At 38.2% G+C, this 19,689-nt stretch overlaps 1 protein-coding gene across 11 annotated transcripts in view; it reads right to left on the bottom strand.

Moving 5' to 3' along the window:
* The window catches only part of APBB2 (amyloid beta precursor protein binding family B member 2), a 335,703-nt gene that overhangs the window by 234,080 nt on the left and 81,934 nt on the right, over positions 1 to 19,689 (bottom strand). For 9 of the 11 annotated variants that reach the window (XM_081059386.1, XM_081059391.1, XM_081059395.1 and 6 more), the window contains exon 3: positions 690 to 793. The exons of the other annotated variants lie outside the window; for them this stretch is intronic. The gene's annotated coding sequence lies outside the window, so the exon portion shown is untranslated. The remainder of the gene's footprint in view (positions 1 to 689; positions 794 to 19,689) is intronic. 11 annotated transcript variants of the gene reach the window in all.

Below are 19,689 nucleotides of genomic sequence, written 5' to 3'. Positions count from 1 at the left end.
ACAAAAAAGCACACTGACTTTATTATCTTTAAGGCCTATTTTACTTTTTCAAAAAGATCGGAGAATAAAACTTTATAGTCGCAAGTAATTTTTTCTAAAAGATAGCAAAACCATTCATACAGGTGTCTCAATTAGAATATCTTAGAGTAGCTCAAAAAGGGTATAAAATAATAAAACTGACAGGTACATCAAATCTTCCAAGACCAAGCTTCATGAGGGGCTTATTGAACAAGCAACACCATATTTTGTTTTCTTTTGCAGACAAGAAAAGAACCAAGTGGACTTCCTTCTTATTCTAAAAATGCAGAACCAAAGAGCCTACCTAAAAATCTAGAACAGCTGAAGCTCAGAAAACTGGACTCACTTTTCTGGCACAACATACTACATTCCTTTACCTTTAAAGTTTAATCCATCTACTGCACATCTGACAAAAGATTTTATCACAACCTTGAGGACTCAGTTTATGAAACCCCAAAGAAATGGCACAATGCAGAAAGTCATCCTAATCTCTTTAGAAGATTTTTCCCCCAAAAAAGGTTTCCTGAGTCTCTTTCTTGTTTCAAATCCATAGGAGCATATAAAATTTACAAAGCCAGGAAAGAAAGAAAGTAGAAAAGCCACAGAGTCACTGTTAACTTTCTGAGAGAAGTATAACAATTTTTTTTAAAAGCAAGTTAAAAATTACTTACTCTTCCCAGGTCTTTGGTACAAAGCTCAGAAGGCAAGTTCCCTTTTTCCAAAGTCTTGTTAATTAATAGCAATCACTCAATGAATTCAGGCAGCCCAAATATATCTAAAAATTGTGTAGAGACAAAAAGTTAAAATTCAAAGTCAGATTGGAAATTAGAAATCAAAACACCCCACTGCTATTCAATCTCTCTGCATAATTAAAATAGATTTCACTGGAATATCTAAATGATGAGCTTTGTTAGCTACTTTTCTTTCAGAACAATACTAACAAGTCTTGCTAAATCTAGATGGTATTTTGATCTGTTGTCTTATTAAAGTTACTTAAGCAAGAAACAGCAAGGCTTCTTGGCAACCATTCACGGTAAAAAAAAAAAAAAAAAAAAGAAAAGAAAGAAAGAAAAAGGCCTTCTCAGGGAGTCATAAAAAGCACTGAGGGAGGATCTGGACTTCTAATTATACTATGACTTGGAAGGGAAAGTCTGCCCCACCTTCCAAAGATGAGCTCATCTCACAAACAGAGGTGGATGTAAACAGAAGTGAACAATAACAACTTAAAGAAAATCATCAACCACTTTTAAATGCCCTTCGGATATATTCATTTCAGCACCTTTCACTTCCGCAGGTGAGAAAGAGAAGAGAGAAACCTATTAATTTTTTTCTAATAAAACAGAAAATTCCCAAAGTCTGCATGATAATAACTTCAGTGAAAACATAAGTTTACTTCTCCACAATCCTGTAAATGAATATAACTCATTCCTATGATTAAAAAGTTTGAGTACGTAAAACGAATGCCACAGGTGAACCATAACCTAAAGTCTACTCTCTCCCATTCTGGGCCTTACGTTAGATGTAATTCTAAGAGGATAAACTCATTTACAAGCTGTACAAGACTGAAAACCACGTCAATTAGAAGGCGGCAGGAAGAGCTGCTACAGTAGGCAGTCATAACTGAAAAGTAGACAGAATCCCAGAAACATCACCAGGCATCACTTACTATTATTGTCCTCATCACTGCCAACACTTCCACAGTGCTGACTCTCATACCAGATTCTTCTCTAAGTATTTTACATGTATTAACTCTAGATAGAGATGAGCAGAATATCCCTTACACATCCCTGTATTCCCACACAGTACACTCAGTTCTGCTCTAAAGCTTGTTTCTTCCAAGACTGATATAGGGAACAATGAGATCATAACTCGAATTTCACGTTCATTTATGTATGACTTAACTGCAAGCAATGCTAGGAAATCGCAGAACGTTGTATCCAGATAAACCCAGCTGTGTAAGGATACACGGAATGTACAAAGCCCAGCCTCAAACATTTACCACCGATCTCAGTTTCCACCAGTGTGCTATGCGCCACACCCATCCACATCGGGTGCCCCAACTTTCCTTTTGATTTCAGGTAACCCTCCTTCCACCACTGCAGAATAAGTCCCAAGCTGCAACCATTCTTCCAAGGCCTCAATCCACAGGAAAAGGTCAGGATTTTGTCAAAGTAAACTGCCATATTTATTCTACAATTTATTTATTCCTTAACCAACTATATATGTAAAATTGTGCTACAATTTTTATTCAGTTCCTATCTTACCTTTTTAATGTATCAGTGGTAAAGACTGATAAAGGCTTTTGAGTGGTATGTCCCCGACCCTATAAGCCCCCAAGTTCTGTGGGTTTTACTGCATGATTTTGCATAGGATGGTGGTTTTTAGAAATGCATAGATAGGTCGCATTTCAGCAGGACTGACTATATCATACCTAGTGATTGTAAGGATGCTTGTGATTTAAACCAGACCGGGTTAAATTGTGATTGTCGTATCTCTTACTTATGTTAAAGGGGATCGCAACATATGCAATACAATTTTAGAAAGATTCTCATTCACAATATTTACAGTTACCAAGTATGGACCCTTAAGGGTCTGTTTCAGTTATGTGAAAAAATTATTTATGATAAGTTCTCTAATGGTGTTAGATAAATGAGGTGTTACTGAGCCATTCTGTACAGACCAAGAATACGGTGTTATAGAGATAGATTCTTGCAGACAGGAGGGCTGAACCGTAATTGCTGATAAGAAAAAACAATTGAATTACTTTTCATTCCTTCAAATCAACAAATTAAAAAAAGACTGAATTTATCCTAAAAAACTGTAAGATACACATAAAAATATGTACAAAAAAGTTTTATGCTATACATAGTATCATTTTAAGCAATTAAAAAATATAAATATCCAACAATAAACAGTTTTTAAAAATCTGTAAGACAGTTAATTAAATGGGAAAACGTTTTTAAGCAATGTTCATTGAGAATGAAGACTATAAAGCAATATGTTCAATTTTGCTTAAAAGTATTTATATCTAGAAAAAAACCACTAGGAGGTAAAAAGTCAACATCGGAATAGCTGCTAATTAGATATAAGAGTAGAGTAGAATAATTTTTACTTTCTTTGACTTATCCTGCAGTACCCAAATTTTCCCCAATAATCACATCTAATTTTACTTAAAAATAACAATATGCAACATAAAAATAAGACAGGCATTTGGAGGGAAAACCTCTTTTTATCCCAGTTGTAATTTCACATGTGAATCCAGCCAATAGAAAGAAGGCCAACCCCGGAACAAGGACACGGAAAGCTTCCTCCTCAAGTATTACCCTTGAAAGTATTTTTTAATCTCGCAATTCAAGAGCAAACACAGTCCCCACAGGGATGTTCAAAGTATATAAATCCATGAGAGGCCAAAATATAATTTGCTTTTACTGGCTAAAACGGTCATGGATTTGGTAAAATCCAGATGAAAAAAGATTTTTTAATTATATAATTGTATACAAGCTGTCTTAACGTCTGAAAGAAATTTCCTTCTGAATGAAGAAACTGTTCTGGATAAAGCTCCTTTCAAACAAGATCAAGTTGAAAGACACACAAGCAGCAATGGATGTGGGCGTAGGGATGAATGCCTCACTTGGGCATTTTAAATAGAAAGCAAGAAAAGAGAGATTGGTCTTTATGACCTCCAAAAGAACTCAGTAGTATCCGAATGTTCCCAACAACAACAAAGCTTGACTTCAAAAATAATCCATTTGCCAAAAATGGTGACTCCTTCGTCATGAGTGTGCGTAATTTAATCCCGTGTACTGACCAACATCACATAAGCACTGAATGGTGAAGCACCCGGGAGTCAAGGGACAGTTTGGAACAATTTGGCTGCTCACTCACCTGTGCTTGCTGGCAGCACATTCAAATGATGTGTCCCTTCTGATTTTCAGTTTTACCTTCCTCGCAAACCACAACCCAGTAACTGGTATACAGCCGTTGCTTTGACGTGATTCTCCATTCACAAGAATGTACTGAGGATTAAGTCAGTGGTTTAGTGTGTGCGCGCGTGCAGTTTGTTTCATAAAATTACAAAGCATCTGTAACATTCAGTGTATACATCTGAATGATAACCATATTCCTGATGCACAAAGTTTAGATGTAGTAGTCTGTTTGTTTTTTGTTTTATTTCTAAAAATGCTGACTTCGATGAAAAACGAAACCCTTCTGTTTCAAATGTGCTTTAGTACTTTTAAGTGTTGTCATAGATTCCCTACCAAATGGAAACAAAAGCTATGGCATCATGTTTTGGTTTGTTTGAAAGAATAGAATAGGCAAATGAACATTTTAACTGTGGGGGTGTATAAGAGATCAGAAAGGAGATACTGAGTTCCAAAATAATCTCAGTTTAAGCTCAAGATCCCCTGCAGAGATTCTATCATTTTATCAAATGCACGTTGATTACTTTGGAAAATAACTTGGAAATTCTTGGTTTCTGTGTCTCACAAGTCCCTGCCTAAAATGTTGCACAAATGCACCTTTAATAATTTGCAACCAAATATTATAATCAGCAAGTAAACTGAGATACTATATTCAACGGGAAGTTTTCAAAACAAAAACTACGAATTTTAATTTTTAAAAGAAGACATGCTGTAATATCCATCTATACATTCCTCACGCTGACTCTGAAAATATAAAGCACTTAGGAACTCTCAGTATGGAACCTATATTTCTTAAACTGCTGTAAGAATTAGCATATGCATAGCTCAGGGGAATACAGACTCTTAGCATTATGGGATATAAAAAAGGGTAACCAATGTTTTCAGAGTCTACCTGGAAAACAAGCAGAAATTACTTTCTCAGGCTCTCTAGTCACTCCCTGGGCCAAATGCCAACATAATCCAAATCAGCCTTTGGCACCTTCTCATATCCCTTTTTGCATCATTGTGCCACCTTCGGTCCAAAGCCCAAAGACCTTCACTTTCCATGAACCTCCTCCTCTTATTGGTCCTTTCCTTCCAACTTCTAAACTCCCAATGCCTCCATGGCAATATTTTAGCAGTAGCTGGGAAATAGGGGAACTTAAACAAATGATTAATGGCTTTTAACTTTCTCTGGATTAAATGCAGTTTTAAGAAGAGTACCCAGATCTTTGTTTCTAAATACCTTATCTCTTTGGAGAAACAGTTCGGTCCAGGATTGAGGCAAGGAGAGTAGAAGATAAACCTAGAATATCTTACTATGCCAGGAAGCAAGCAAGTACTCAAATATTTATGCAGACATGACAAAAGGACATAGGAGCTGCCCTAAAAGGGTTCCCACTGGACAAATGTGGGACAGTTTGAACAACAAAAAGAATGATATGGATGAATTAGAACACACTGAATAAAAAAGGAACCATAAACCATAAATATTCATGAAGAAGAGGATAGTGATAAGCTCATCTTTATAAAGAATGCCAGCTAATAAACACCAAAGGCATAGCAGAAATAGAAAATCCCACTTTGCAACCACGGAGGCAGTAACTGATTCAGTGAAGGATCATTAATGGGTGCTAAAACCATTAGGGAAATGGTTGCTGTGGACAGGATACTCACACAGTCTCAGAGTATCACTCCATGGGTTACTTGCCGCTTACCTAAGGATAAGCTCTGGCACACCACCTTACTCACGTGATGGTTGGTATCATCAGTTATAGGACCACTGGACGTCATGCACACACACCAGAACTGTGTAGTATGCCTCATCTGTGTCCAATCATAAAGTAACAAACAAGCCCAGATTGTGGTACTCTCTACAAAACAACTGTTTTAGAATCTTCCAAGATATCAGTGCCATTAATGACAGAAACAAAACAAAAACAGGGTAACTGTTCTAGATTAAAGGAAACTAAAGAGACAAAATGCAACAAATTGTTGATGAATCTTAGTTGAGGAGAAGGGTTCTAAAAGACATTATTGAAATAAGTGGGGAAGTTTGAACAGGTATTCAAATATTATCTATATGGGAAATAATATTTCTTGGTGTTATGGGTTATGTAGGAGAATATTCTTGTGCTTGGAAGATACATGTTAAAGTGTTTAGGGATAAAGGGTTATGATCTCTACAACTAACTCAAATAGTTCAGCAAAAGGTTTTTAAAGAGAGAAAGAGAGAGAATATGTGTGTAGAGAGAGAGACAGACACAGAAACAGAGATATACAGAGACAAAGCAAATTTGGCAAAATGTTAGCATCTTAAATGGCAGGCTAACTGTAACCTATAAAAACTAGTAACCATGGTTACTTGTAGGCTGTATCCATTCCATATTAAGAGATCATAAAGGGATTTATGGTGGAAAGGAAATTGACACAAATAGGAATATAGCCCACAGGTATTAGAGCATTTAATCCATTCTTTAAAAAACTTTTTCCAATTCATCTCTGTTCTGTAGCAATTAATGATTGTTAGCTGGGAGGAAGAAGACTGAAAAAGAAACCCAAAGAAGCGGATGACAATGGATAAAAATTAGCAACAGAAAAGTTCAGTTCTCCTCCACCCATTCTGAAGAATTAGGTCTCAAGGTTATAAAAAAGCTGCCTTATTTCCCATCCTGGCGAGAAGCCCTGTGTGGGTGGGGACATTTCCGATGAGCCAGAAAGAGTCCCTTTGCAGGATTTATAGTGACCAAACGCCCTGACCAGGGAAGGCTATGGATGTCACTTGGTGCCCAGAGCTGGTTAAGCCTGGGACAGGGGCATGTGTCTGAAGCAAACATGTATCCTAGAACTCCAGCTTTCAGCAACTGCCTCAAACTCAATGTTTCAAACACAGTTCTCCCCACCAATGTTTCAAGCACAGTTCTCTTGCTTCTATTATCTCTTTTCTTAGTCTGTTCAGTTTCAACACTGCAGATTCATCTTTCACTTCAGTTCCCAATGGCCCATTCTTCACACGTTCTCTTCTTTGTTCACATCCTCAAGGCCATATTGGCCACAAAGTCTCTCATATTCCAGCCAGAAACGATCCTCTTTTCTTTGTTCTTCCTCAATATTTTTGTCTGTGGCACTCTTTTAATATCTTTGCCACACAGCGTTGATTCTGCACCCACTGTAGGCAAGTGCTTTGCCATGTTATCTCATTTAAAAATTACTGTAGTTTATGTTATTTTATTCCTATTTTACAGAAGAAATGAATGGATACTCAGGCAGATGAAATAACTTGTCTAACGTCACCAAATGGTAAAGCTGATATTCGGACCCCGGTTCTACTCTAATACCAAAGTGCTTCGCATTGTTATTAGTAGCAGCTTGAAACACTATCTGCTGTCCTTAAAACCAACATATCATCCTTAAAGGAAGGGATACCGTGTTTCCCGAAAATAAGACCTAGCCAGATAATCAGCTCTAATGCGTTTTTTGGAGCAAAAATTAATATAAGACCCAGTATTATATTACATATTATATTACATTATATTACATTATATTATATTATATTATATTATATTATATTATATTATATTACATTACAGACCCAATCTTATTTTACTATAATATAAGACAGGGTATAATATAATACCAGGTCTTGTATTAATTTTTGCTCTGAAAGACACATTAAGCTGATTGTCTGGGTAGGTCTTATTTTCGGGGAAATGGTACATTTTATCCAACTCTGTGCTCTCTCCAGAGCCTAGCATACTCATCACTCATGTTCACTGATCTATATTTCCAGACTCAGCCCAGAGATCATCTGTCTCTCTGACGTCCAGCCCCGATCCCTACAGAACCAAACACCAGTCCTCCTGGCCCTCTGTGTGCTTCTACTGCAGTGTACGCAAGTCTTAACCGCAGCCTGCATGACTGCTGCATGTGTGCCTGGAACACAGCAGGCACTTCAGGAATGTTCACTGAATGAAATGTTTACGCATGACACAGTAGGGTTTCTCAACAGCGTGGCTACAGCTTGCTAAAAAAATGTGGACCTCATTTTTATCATTATATAGACCAAGGAAAATTATTTTAGGCAAGAGTGACAAGGGGAAATGGAGAAGAAGGAGTACACGTCCTGGCCCTTTGGGTCATATCCACTTCACTTGCTACCCTGGGTATGCCATGTTCTACAGCTTCCAAATCTTAATGTAGATGTAATATTGTTCAATACAAATTAGGATTCAGTAGGTCTGGAGCAGAGCCTAAGATGCTGCATTTCTTACAAGCTCCCAAGAGACGTCGATGCTGCTGAACTACAGACCGCACTTTTGAGTAGCAAAAAGTTCTAGATGGTTAGAGGGAAATCATGCCTGTTTAAAGAGATATAGCATATAGACTAAAATGACAAGACATATTCACAGAGTATTAATGCTAGTTATCTCTGTTTGTTTTCTTTCTGCTCTTCTGTAATAATTTCCACGTATTCTATAATGACTCTTGCTGATGGAAATAAAAATTTTAAATGCATAAAAGAACTGTACATTTGGACATTTTCACTCAGCATGGCTATATCTTTATTTAACCAACAAACATACTTAAACAGACTAGACTTGGGAGACAACAGGTTGGTGAATTTAGCAATTCCCTACATACTTATTTTAACATGCAGATGAACATAAAATAGCAATTATACTTAACAAGCAGTTACCACCACATGCATTGTTTTTCTCAGGTTCCTTTCCCTTAAAAGAAAGAGAAAGAACCCATTCAGCTGGAACACAATAAAAGGCAAACCAAATTAAGGACAGAAGACAAAACAAGCAGGTGCTACACTAAACCTCTTCCAAGTGGGTCAACAGAACCGCATGCAAGTTGAAACAGAGGTGGAAATGCGTGTCTCCCAGCACAGGCAAGGTGGGCTGGGTTCCACAACAAGGTTCGATGGAATAAATTAAAGCAGCACTCACTGGGTACCTGCAAGCGAGGTGGCAAGAGCCCCAATTCTGGAGCATAACAAGGAGAGATCATTAGGAAAAGGCAATTATGGGTACACATCTGCAAGAAAACATTCCCCAAATACCCAACTCCCCTTCATTGGAGTTCCAAAGGACGCCAGGTTTATTCTGTAAGTTGTAGAAGTTGCAGCCCCAGCAGATGGGCATTTCACACCCACTCCAAACCTAGACATTTGCCCAATCATACGTGTCTGTGACTCGGAGCCCAGCCACCCCATGGTATAACCAGGGCGTTCCTGGTTGAAGTGGGATGAACCAGGTTCTGCACCCTCTGCTTTCCATCTCAACTCTCTTCCAACTTCCAAGTAAGTTTCTCTTGCAGGCTTCCAGTGTTCAGGCTACCATTTCACCCACAGTCCTAACTGATTTGGGGCCTTAAAGAAAGATTGTGAAACTCACTGTGAAATTACCTGCAAGGATTGCAACTTAATGTCTGGAAGGCTTATATACACAACAGAACTGAAAATCATTCCTGTGTGTCTATACAGTACTAGGAAGGGGGTGGATTCATACCTGTGAAATTTAGGAACACCGGACATTTGGCTCAACTGAAAATATGCCATTGTGTCTATTGAATTCTGTGCACTTAGTACCAGACTACTCAAGACAAGAAAGCACATGCTGAGTTATTAAAAAGTGTGATCACTTAAGATTTCCAAACTAGCATCAAAATCATCATCTTGATTGGGGGAAATCTGAATCTATTTGGACTTCCTGAGATTTATTTTATTGAAATTCAGTATTGTTTTTATTTTCAATTATATCAATGGTAGATAGCAGCGGGAGAGGGGAAAGCACCATAAACTTCTCAGTGCTCTAAAGCCTAACAGTCTTAACATCTTAGTGGGAATTTTAAATTTAAAGGAACTCTTTTAAGAGGTACAACAACAAAAAAAACAACAACAAAAAAAGCAATATATGGTCTTTTGCTTGGATTCTCATTTAAATGCTTTTTTACATGGTAAAGACCTGGAGGATAAATTTGGGGAATTTGACTATGGACTGTTACTAAATGATATTTGGGGATTATTGTTAATTTTGTTAGGTGTCATCACAGTATTATGTTTACTTACAGCAGCTTCCTTATTTCTTGGAGATGCATGTTAAAATATTTAGGAGTAAAATGTCATGATATATATAATTTATTTCAACAAAACATAATATATGTAAATTTATACAGATGTAAATAGGAAAGAATGCTAATAATTATTAAAATTAGATGGGTGTTCTATGGGTGTTCATTGTAGTATTATTTCTACTTTTTTCTATATTTGAAAACTTTTAGAATTACAAGTTTAAATTTATATCCATAAAAAATATTTATGCCCTTACAGGTTTATCTCCCTTGTCCTATTACCTTGCCAAATTAGACTAAACTCCATCTATAGTAGCTGATTTTCTTTCCTCCACAAGACATTCTCTCATTCCTTCCCACCATCATGCCTGTGTGTAGTATATTCTCTCCACCTGGTATTTTCTCTCTCCAGTCACTATCCTTCTGGTGAGAGCCGACTTATTCTTTTAGGTCCATTTCAAATGTGCCTTTTCTAGGAAAACATTCCTAACTCCCCCAACTCTATGCATCTCCTCTTTTCTGACTCTCCAGGATACTTTGTACCTCTCATCACACTTATCATGTTCTATCTTGCACAGTAAAAATTGAAGCTGACATTTACTGAGAGCTTCCTGTGTGTGGCCCTGGTCTCTACCTACTCTCACATGCGTCCTTTCATTTACGCCTTTTATTCCTACTCCACAGAGGTAGTTAATACCCACTTTTCACAGGTGAAGAAACAGGCTTTCAAAGGCTGATAACTCACCCAAGTCACAAGATTAGTTAGTAAATGGCAGTTCCAGGCTTCATTCAAACAGAGCCTCATCTGCTCCCAAACTCTTAAGCACTCGTGTGCATGTAATTTGCACAGTGGCCTCATCCTTCCTTACTACATATAACAACTTAAGTCAGGCAGAGCACCTTATTTATTTATTCCCTCATCCAATATTTGTTGAAAAGCCACTACTGCCAGGAAAAAAATAAAGTGATGAATGAAAAAGGACAGTTTTTGACACAGATAAAAAATAAGGAAATCTGAACAAACTATGAACTTTAGCTAATAATAATAATGTATCAATATTGGTAATTTATTGTAACAAATGTACCATATTAATATGCTAATAACAGGGGGCTTGTTAAAATCAGAGGGTATATGAGAACTCTGTACTGTCTTCTTCTCAAGTCTCCTGTAAACCTAAAACTGTTCTAAGAAAATAAAGTCTATTTTTAAAAAGGGAAAAAGAGTGTGACTCTGAGTTCAGTTTTCTTGCTCGGCTCATACGCTGCCTCTTACACCAATTCCCAAGAAGACTGGTCCAGACTTCTTTCACACAGGGTGTGTCCCTAAAACATGTGGGTGGGGCCTACTTGTGGACTGAACTTGAATAAAGCTCTCCCGCTGAATGTGTGGCATGTGTTTTTAAAATCTAATCTCATACATTTATATCCCTCCCCTCATTGAAAACTAATATATTTCAGGCTCCAAGTTCTCCAGCTTAATGCACTATGTTTTAATCAATATTCCCAGGAATCGCTCGTACATCTCCTACTTCTCTAAGTCAACTCAAGCTCTTAAAGTAAGTCTCAGAAAGACTCTAGGAAGTTCAATTTCTTAAAAAATAGTGTTGGTATTTTCGTCTTAAAAATCAGAGTCTGGATTCTCAGCTTATGTAGACAGCTCAAACCTGGAACTTCAGGCATCTGGACATTAACATACTCAACCACATGATGCCTGATTCTTCCCTAAAAAAGGGAGGGAACTTTCAGGTCCCCTTTCCAGGGAATTCTCTCCACTGATCTAAATGACTTTCTCCATTGCATTTGTGAGATTTGCTAGATTTCCACATATAAAAACCTTATGTGGAGCTAGCCTAATAAATCACCGTGAGTACCAATAACTCTTTTTTTAGATCAAACTCCTAGAAAACTACAGACCAGCAGGAAAGACAGAGCATAACAAATATGTAAATATTTAACAGGCAGCATTTGATAACATCAACCACAACAATAAGTAACAGCATTAAGGGTACTTCACTGTTTATAGTGCATTTTGTAATTTAGTCTCATAAGAGTACTGTGATATGGGAGGTAAAGATATCACCATTTTAAAGATAAGGAAAATGGAGGCATATAATTGAAGTCAAAACTCATTTCATTCCACCATGGCTGACTTTAGTCCACTCAGGATCCTTCCAGGCATGGCTCAATACCATCTGTGTTTTTACTCTCTCCAGTCAGAAAGATGGGAGCTCTCTTGCCCTGTAATTTTCCACAGTACCGCCATCATCTCTGGAGGTTCTCTCTCTCTCTCTCTCTCTCTCCCTCCCTCCCTCCCTCCCTCCCTCCCTCCCTCCCTCCCTCCCTCCCTCCCTCCCTCTCTCTCTCTCTCTCTCTCCAGGTCATATATCTATTCATGCATCCAATATCCTGAGCAGAATTATATAAACCAACTCAAGACTAGGACACAGCCTCGCTCATGCTTACAGCCCCCCACATGTTAACACCATGTCTCCCTGACGGGGTGCTCCCCAAACTCAGTGGCCCATGAACACATGATCGTGTGCTGCAAAGCCTACCCATGGACAAAAGGCATGAAACAAAAACCTGTCCTGTTCTGGTTCTTGAAAACTAATGAGACGTTCAAGATGACTTTTTTCCTTGACCTTAAAGAAAAATAAATTATGATCCTGTTTTACAAAATGGCTGACAACCATAAATAGAAAAGAGAGTTTTGTTTTCCCCGAGTCCTCAGCTAGGACTCCGATTTAGGGCCAAGAACATTTGGGGAATGTGCCACAGGTCTTGGTTTTCATCCAGATTCCAGAAGAGGGGCAGAGGAAAATAAATTTTACCATCCATATCACTTGAGTTCCTCTTACAGGAACTACCCTTTACAAAATAACACCTAAAATCGGCTATGTGTATTTCTCTTTCTATAGGCTTGTTAGCCAAGGTGAGCATTTTGTTGTTAGAACCTTTGAGTCTCAGAATCTAAATCAAATGAAAAGTCAAATATTTTTAAAGATCAAATTATTTTTTAAAAAAAATTCTTCTCTGTCCCCTCGTATGAAATATAAAGCTCCTGACTTGGCATAGAGAGTGACTAATTCAGAGTTAACTGCTGCTAACTTTTGGTTAAAAGGAAACCAAAGGCTTCCAGTGCACCCAGACATCACAGAAGTTGCTGAAAGAAACAGTTCACTGAATAGTACTTCTGTGTCTTCAAAGTTTTAATATGTCCAACGGTAGAAAGCTAAAACCATTTGGATCAAAGAGGCTAAAATTCAATGCTTGCTTTGTTTGTTTTTAACCAGAATAACCAAAACTGAATACAGTTCACCAAGGTTTTAAATTTCTGCTTCACTGTATTTTTCCTCCAGTGTCCAACTATGAAAGAGACTTTTAAAAAATAATAAAATGTTTTATTCTACCATCAGTAACAAGCACGTGCTTTGAATTTTTTATTAGGAGTGAAAAGATAGGGTGTGTAGAGCTTTCAAAACCCTTCCTTGTACATACAATGGCATATATTATACTACATAATCAAACACCACAGAAATAATTAGAAATGCCCTCACATTTTACAGTTAATGAAATGCTCCTCTGCCCTCATCAGAAAAGTGATCACAAAATACCAGAGAGGACGACTTAGGTGTGTGTGTGTGTGTGTGTGTGTTACGTACACACTTATGGGTGCTCATCGGTGCTGTGTCTGGGGGTGGGATTAATGTGGGGGAGGGCAAGCATCAGAGTTGGAACTCATAAAAAGTGCCTTAGCTGTCTCCTAGGATCTAAGACTCCACTTGCCCCTTTGCTCTTCCACCCTTTGCTCCAGGTCGTTGATCATTTAACAACAGGCGCCTTTGCCCTCTGGCTCCTGTTTGGGTTTGGCCAATGGAGAGGTTCTCCCAGGAGGGCACCCCCAGGAGGGAAGAGGAGGGAGAACAACTCCTGCCCCACAAGGTCCTCTCTGGTCACCAGTTCTGTCAGGTGACCACTACACGAAGCTCTCTGTCTCCCCGAAGCTGCTCCCTCCCGCACCCCTCAGACTCCCATGTGGCTGCTACAAGCCCCAGAGCACTGCATTGCTCTATGTGGTCCCATACACTCGGCCCAAGTTCCCACTTTGAATGTGCCACCTGTTCCCTGATGGGACCTGGACTGACATGTACACCTAACACCTTCAAATACTCACCTAACAAGAGAGTGCCCTGTAATTAGTACCGTTTTGATCTGGCTTTTATGGCAACCTGGCATCAATTATGTCAAAGAAGAGTCACTCTACAACAGGAGTGTCAAAACTTTTTTCAACGTTTTTTACCAAGGGCCATATGCAGTAAAATACATAAACAGCCGGGCCACTCACTGGAGGTGAAGTACGTATTGCCTCACCTGGTTTATTTAAGTAAACTAAACATATTTTTGGAATTTGCTGCAGGCCAATTAACAATGGATTGCGGACCGCAGTTGGCCCGCGGGCCGCAGTTTTGAGATCCCTGCTCTACAATAACACTTCAGGGCCTTTTAAAGCTCACTGTTTCGGCTGGTATACTGACATGTTTTTGTTTGTTTTTAAATCTACAAACTGTCATCATCTCCAATAAACTACACAGTAGAGGAAATATAGTTGTAGCTTACATGATCCTTTTGTCCAGCCTTATTGAGGTATAACTGACATTTAAAATAATGACATATAAAGTGTACATCGTGGTGATTTGATATACATTGTGAAAGGATTCCCCCATCTAGTTAATTAACACATCCACCACCTAACATTTATCCAATTTTTTGTGTCAGAAACTTTAACTTCTATTCTCTCAGCAAATTTCAATTATATAATACAGTGTTATCAACTATAGGCATCATGCTTTCCATTAAATCTTCAGACCTTATTCATCTTATAACTGAAAGTCTGTAACTTTTTACGGTCTCCCTATTTTGCCCACCACCCAGGCCCTGGCAACCACTTTCCTACTCTCTGTTTCTATGACTTGACTTTTTGAGTCCCCATATAAGTGATATCATGTAGTATTATCCTTCTGTCTGACTTATATCATTAAGCATAATGCTCTCAAGTTCCATCCAAGTTGTTGCAAATGGCAAGATTTCCTTCTTTTTCGTAGCTAAATAATATTCCATTGTATATGTACGCATATAGGTATACGTGTGCTTGTGTATGTATATGTGTGTATATATAATATATATGAATATATGTATATATATACATATATACATATACATACATACATATATACATATATGTATATATATGTGTATATATATATATATATATATATATATATATATATATATATTCTTTATCCATTCATCTGCTGACAGAGATTTAGGTTGTTATGTATCTTGACAATTGTGAATAATGCTGCAATGAACATGGGGGCACATATATCTTTTTGAGTTAAGTGTTTTCATTTTCCTCAGATAAATACCCAGAAGTGTTATTGCTAGATCATATGGTATTTCTATTTTTAATTTTTTGAAGAACCTCAAAACCATTTTCCATAGTGGCTGCACCAATTGACAATCCCACCAACAGTGCATGAGGGTTTCCTTTCCTCCACACCCTTGCCAACACTTGTTGTCTCTTGTCTTTTTGATGACAGGCATTCTAACAGGTGTGAGGTGATATCTCACTGTGGTTTTGATTTGCATTTCCGTAATGATTAGTGATGTTGAGCATCTTTTCATGTACCTCTTGGCCATTACTAAGTCTTCTTTGGACAAATGTCTATTCAGTTCCTCTGCTCGTTTTAACAGAGTTGTTTGTTTTTTGCCATTCAGTTGAATGAGTTCTTTATGTATTTTGGCTATTAACCCCTTATCTGACATATGATTTGGGAGTATGTTCTCCCATTTTGTAGGTTGCCTTTTCATTTTGTTGATCATTTCCTTTGCTACGCTGAAGCTTTTTAGTTTGATGCAGTCCCACTTGCATAAGTGAGCCTTTTAAAAATGTAAGTCGGATCAAGTAAGCTCTCTGCTCAAAACCCTGCCATCTCTCTCAGAAACAAATATTTTAGGTCCCTATTCTGCTTTGTCGTACCCATTGTAATATGGCCCTCATTCCACCCCTGTATTTTATTTTATTTTTTTGGTTTCACCTCCACATCACTTTTCCCTTTGTTCACTCTGCTCTAGCCTCCAGGGCTGCTTTATTATTTCTCAAACGTGCCAAGTTGGCTCCCACCTGAGGGACTCTGCCCTTGCAGTTCCCTCCACCTAGAATGCCACCTCCTGGGTCTTCACATCAGATCCCTGCTCACCTGTATCTGCTCTAGGAGGCCCGTGCCCATCACTACCTCTTAAGCAGCCCTGTCTTGCCTCTAGCTCTCTCTCTTCCCTTGATTTTTCTTCATTGTGCTTATTATGCTGACATATATTTACTTATGGTCCATTTCCTCCCATGAGAATCCATGGTCCCAGAGATCAGGGACCTGGACCTGATCTGTTAGGATCACAGCTCACCCCTACTGCCCAGAACAGTCAGTGGCATACAGACAGCACTCACTAAATATTTGTTGAATAAATGAATTAGTTTGTTAGGGCAAAATAAAAAGAACTGTTGGTCTGCTTTCTTAATGACTGCAGCTACATTTCCCATGACGAGAAGTTGTTCAGTGGCCATCTTTTGAAGATGTAATAGAAGGGATTCTGTTTAAATTAAAAGATGAGTTTACGGAATAACGTGCCATCTTACATGAGGATTTTCCACATTGCACATGAAAACCAGTAGAGTACTCAGTAAGCAATCAAAAATATGAATACATTTAAATGACTGTTTAAACCAAGACAGCAAAGATTTTCTATAAAGGGCCAGATAATAATAACTTACACTCTGCAGGCCACAGAATCTCTGTCACAACTATTCAACTCTGCTGTTACAACATGACAGCAGCCATAGACAACACATAAATGAATGGGCATAGCCATAAATAACACTTTATTTATGGACACTGAAATATGAATTTCATATAATTTTCAGGTGTTGTAAAATATTATTCGTCTTTTGATATTTTTTTTTTAACAACTATTTAAAAATGTGAAAACCATTCTCATGTGGGCAGTATGAAAACAGGCAGCAGGATAGTTTTGGCTTCTGAGCTGTAGCTGGCTGACCCCTGACTTAAATCATTTCTAAGGGTGGCTTTCTTTCTTTAGATAAAACATGTGTAGCCCATGGATCTGCTGGATATCTACAATTAAATTAATCATGGAATAACTGCCTTTGTTAAAGAATAATAAACTGGAAAAACAGCTTATAGGGTGAATAAACATTCCTAATTCACTCCTCTCCCAGTAAGACTGTCTTTCACCTAGATTTTGGTCATTTCAAACACAAGTTCTGTTAGCATCTTTTCCCTCATCTAAGTATTTTATTTTCCATCCTAGTGAAAAAGATCTGTCCTAGTCCTTCTTCCTTTATCAGAACTATAACAAAATCTTAGGACAGAGAAGAGGATGGCTTCCCAGGTTTGGGGCAAAGCAGGTTCTAGCATAATGTTTTATGATTAACTGTACAACGTGCTGCTTACATTCTGCTTTCAAGTACTTTCAAACACACCCTGTTGTGTGGGCTCTGGAATGAGAACTATTTTGATTGCAGGTGCTGCTAGAATTCAGGGTCATCTGTCCCCAAGAGCCAAAAATTTGCTGAGGCCAGGCTGGGAGAGGGCATGGCCAAAACATGTTATTTCATAACTTAAAGCAGAAGATTTTAAGTTTTGCTCAGTTATAATAATAGCCTCATATCTCTTACATAGTAGCAATATCTGAAAATAAGGAATTTCAAGAACTCTTCATGGTATTACTCAGAGGAGTCGACGAAACATAGGAAGAGCTTTAATTACATGAAAGATGTCTATTTGACCCTAGGTAATAAACAGTAGAGAATGGGAACACTTGGCTTTAGGTATCCAGATGTTTTAAATATCCTGCTGTTCGGTGTCCCAGAAACCCGATCAAGAAAGAATAAAAAAGAAAAGTTCTCAACATTTACTCACCTCATTTTCTCCAAGCCTAGGAGACATGGAACAAACCCAAAACTTATTATAACCTAATTAATTACAGACTACACTTGACCTACCCATTTTGAAAGCAGATCTATTGAAATGTGAAGTGAAAAAAAAAATTAAGTTTTTTGAAAGACCCCTAGTGCTCTACTTCCTGAACAATTTCCAAGTATATCAAATTCAAATAAACAAGCCAAAGCAAGCTAATGGTTTTCCAACTCCTACTGTAAGTAAAACACCCTACAGATTTACTGGGAAAAACAGGGATTAAATTAAGCTTCACTTAAATTCCAAGCTGCCAGGGACAGTCTCCTGAGAAAGGAGACTTGGCTTGAAATCCTGGCTTCTCACACACATGGTCCAATCCACACCAAAGACAGCCATCCACAAAGCCACCTTCTCCCGGCAGGAATCCCTTCCATTCTGGTGAATTTGGGACTACCCACATAAATGAAAGTTGATGCATTGAACCATAGAAAGTTGTAAGATAAGTGCCTCTGCTTCATCTCACACTCTTCACTGAGTTTCTGAGGGAAATGAAAATGCTGACAAGGCATGCAGCTTCAAACAAAAATGATCAGAAATGAATGACTAACCCAAGGAATCACCACTGTAGTTGCCAGGCAATCCTGTGAGTATGCAAAGAAACACATCCGTTTTGCGAAGACCAGGGTACCACTGAATCACCCTCTTCCAGAAGTCCAGGGAGACTGATGCTGAAACCAGGTGATGGAGGAAGTCACCAGGAGGCAGTTTCCCCGAACAGTCTTGGCTTCTGCTTGTATGAGGCAGCTAGGGCTGCCCTGGCAAACGACCACCGACTGGGTGGCTTAAACAACAGATTTATATGTGTTCGATACCAAGAGTCAATATCATGGTGTTGACAAAGTTGGTTTTTTTCCTGAGTCTCTTTGACTTATAGATGGCTGCCTTCTTGCTGTATCCTCACGTGGTCTTCCCACTATGTATGTGTGTCCAAATTTCCTTATCTCATAAGGACACCAGTCATATTGAATTAAGGCCCACCTTTATGACCTCATTTTAACTTAATTACTCCTTTCAAAATGCTATCTCCAAATATACAGTCACATTCTAAGGTGCTGAGGGTTAGTTAGGACTTCAACATATGAATTTGTGGGGAGGGGACACAATTCAGCCCTTTACCTGGCTGGAACCACTTCCATGGCAAAGCTTTATTTCTGTTTATTCTTACCAGGGTCAGAGATTAGACTTATGTGTAATAAACTGATAACTGAATTCTCACTTTTTAGAAAATTAACTATCTTTCTTTTATAATGAAAAGTTACTACATTCAGCAATGTTCCAACACCATTATGATTTTGATTACCAAAAAAAAAATCAACATGTCATTTTCACCGACTTTATGAAATACTTCACTATATACCAAATCCAAGCATAAAGAAAAGTCTTTGGGGGTAGGGGCACACCCAAAAGATTTCCACTAAGTACCAGCTGCCAGCTCACATTTTAAAAGCAATGTGTACCGTAACAAACACCCAACCCAAGGAAAAATCAGGACATTCACTTGACATTCATCATAACAGAACGCAAGTGTAAAATAATACATTCTCACTCATGTCATGTGCCTTTTCATGCAGACATTCATGTCGCTGCATGAAGGATTACCAATGCTGGGTTAATCTGTACTGCCTGCTCCTAATGCT

Source organism: Rhinolophus hipposideros (genome assembly GCF_964194185.1).
Source record: "Rhinolophus hipposideros genome assembly, chromosome: 1".
NCBI lineage: Eukaryota > Metazoa > Chordata > Mammalia > Chiroptera > Rhinolophidae > Rhinolophus > Rhinolophus hipposideros.
Note: the sequence above shows the minus strand (reverse complement) of the source record. Positions and strands in the feature narration are given on the sequence as shown.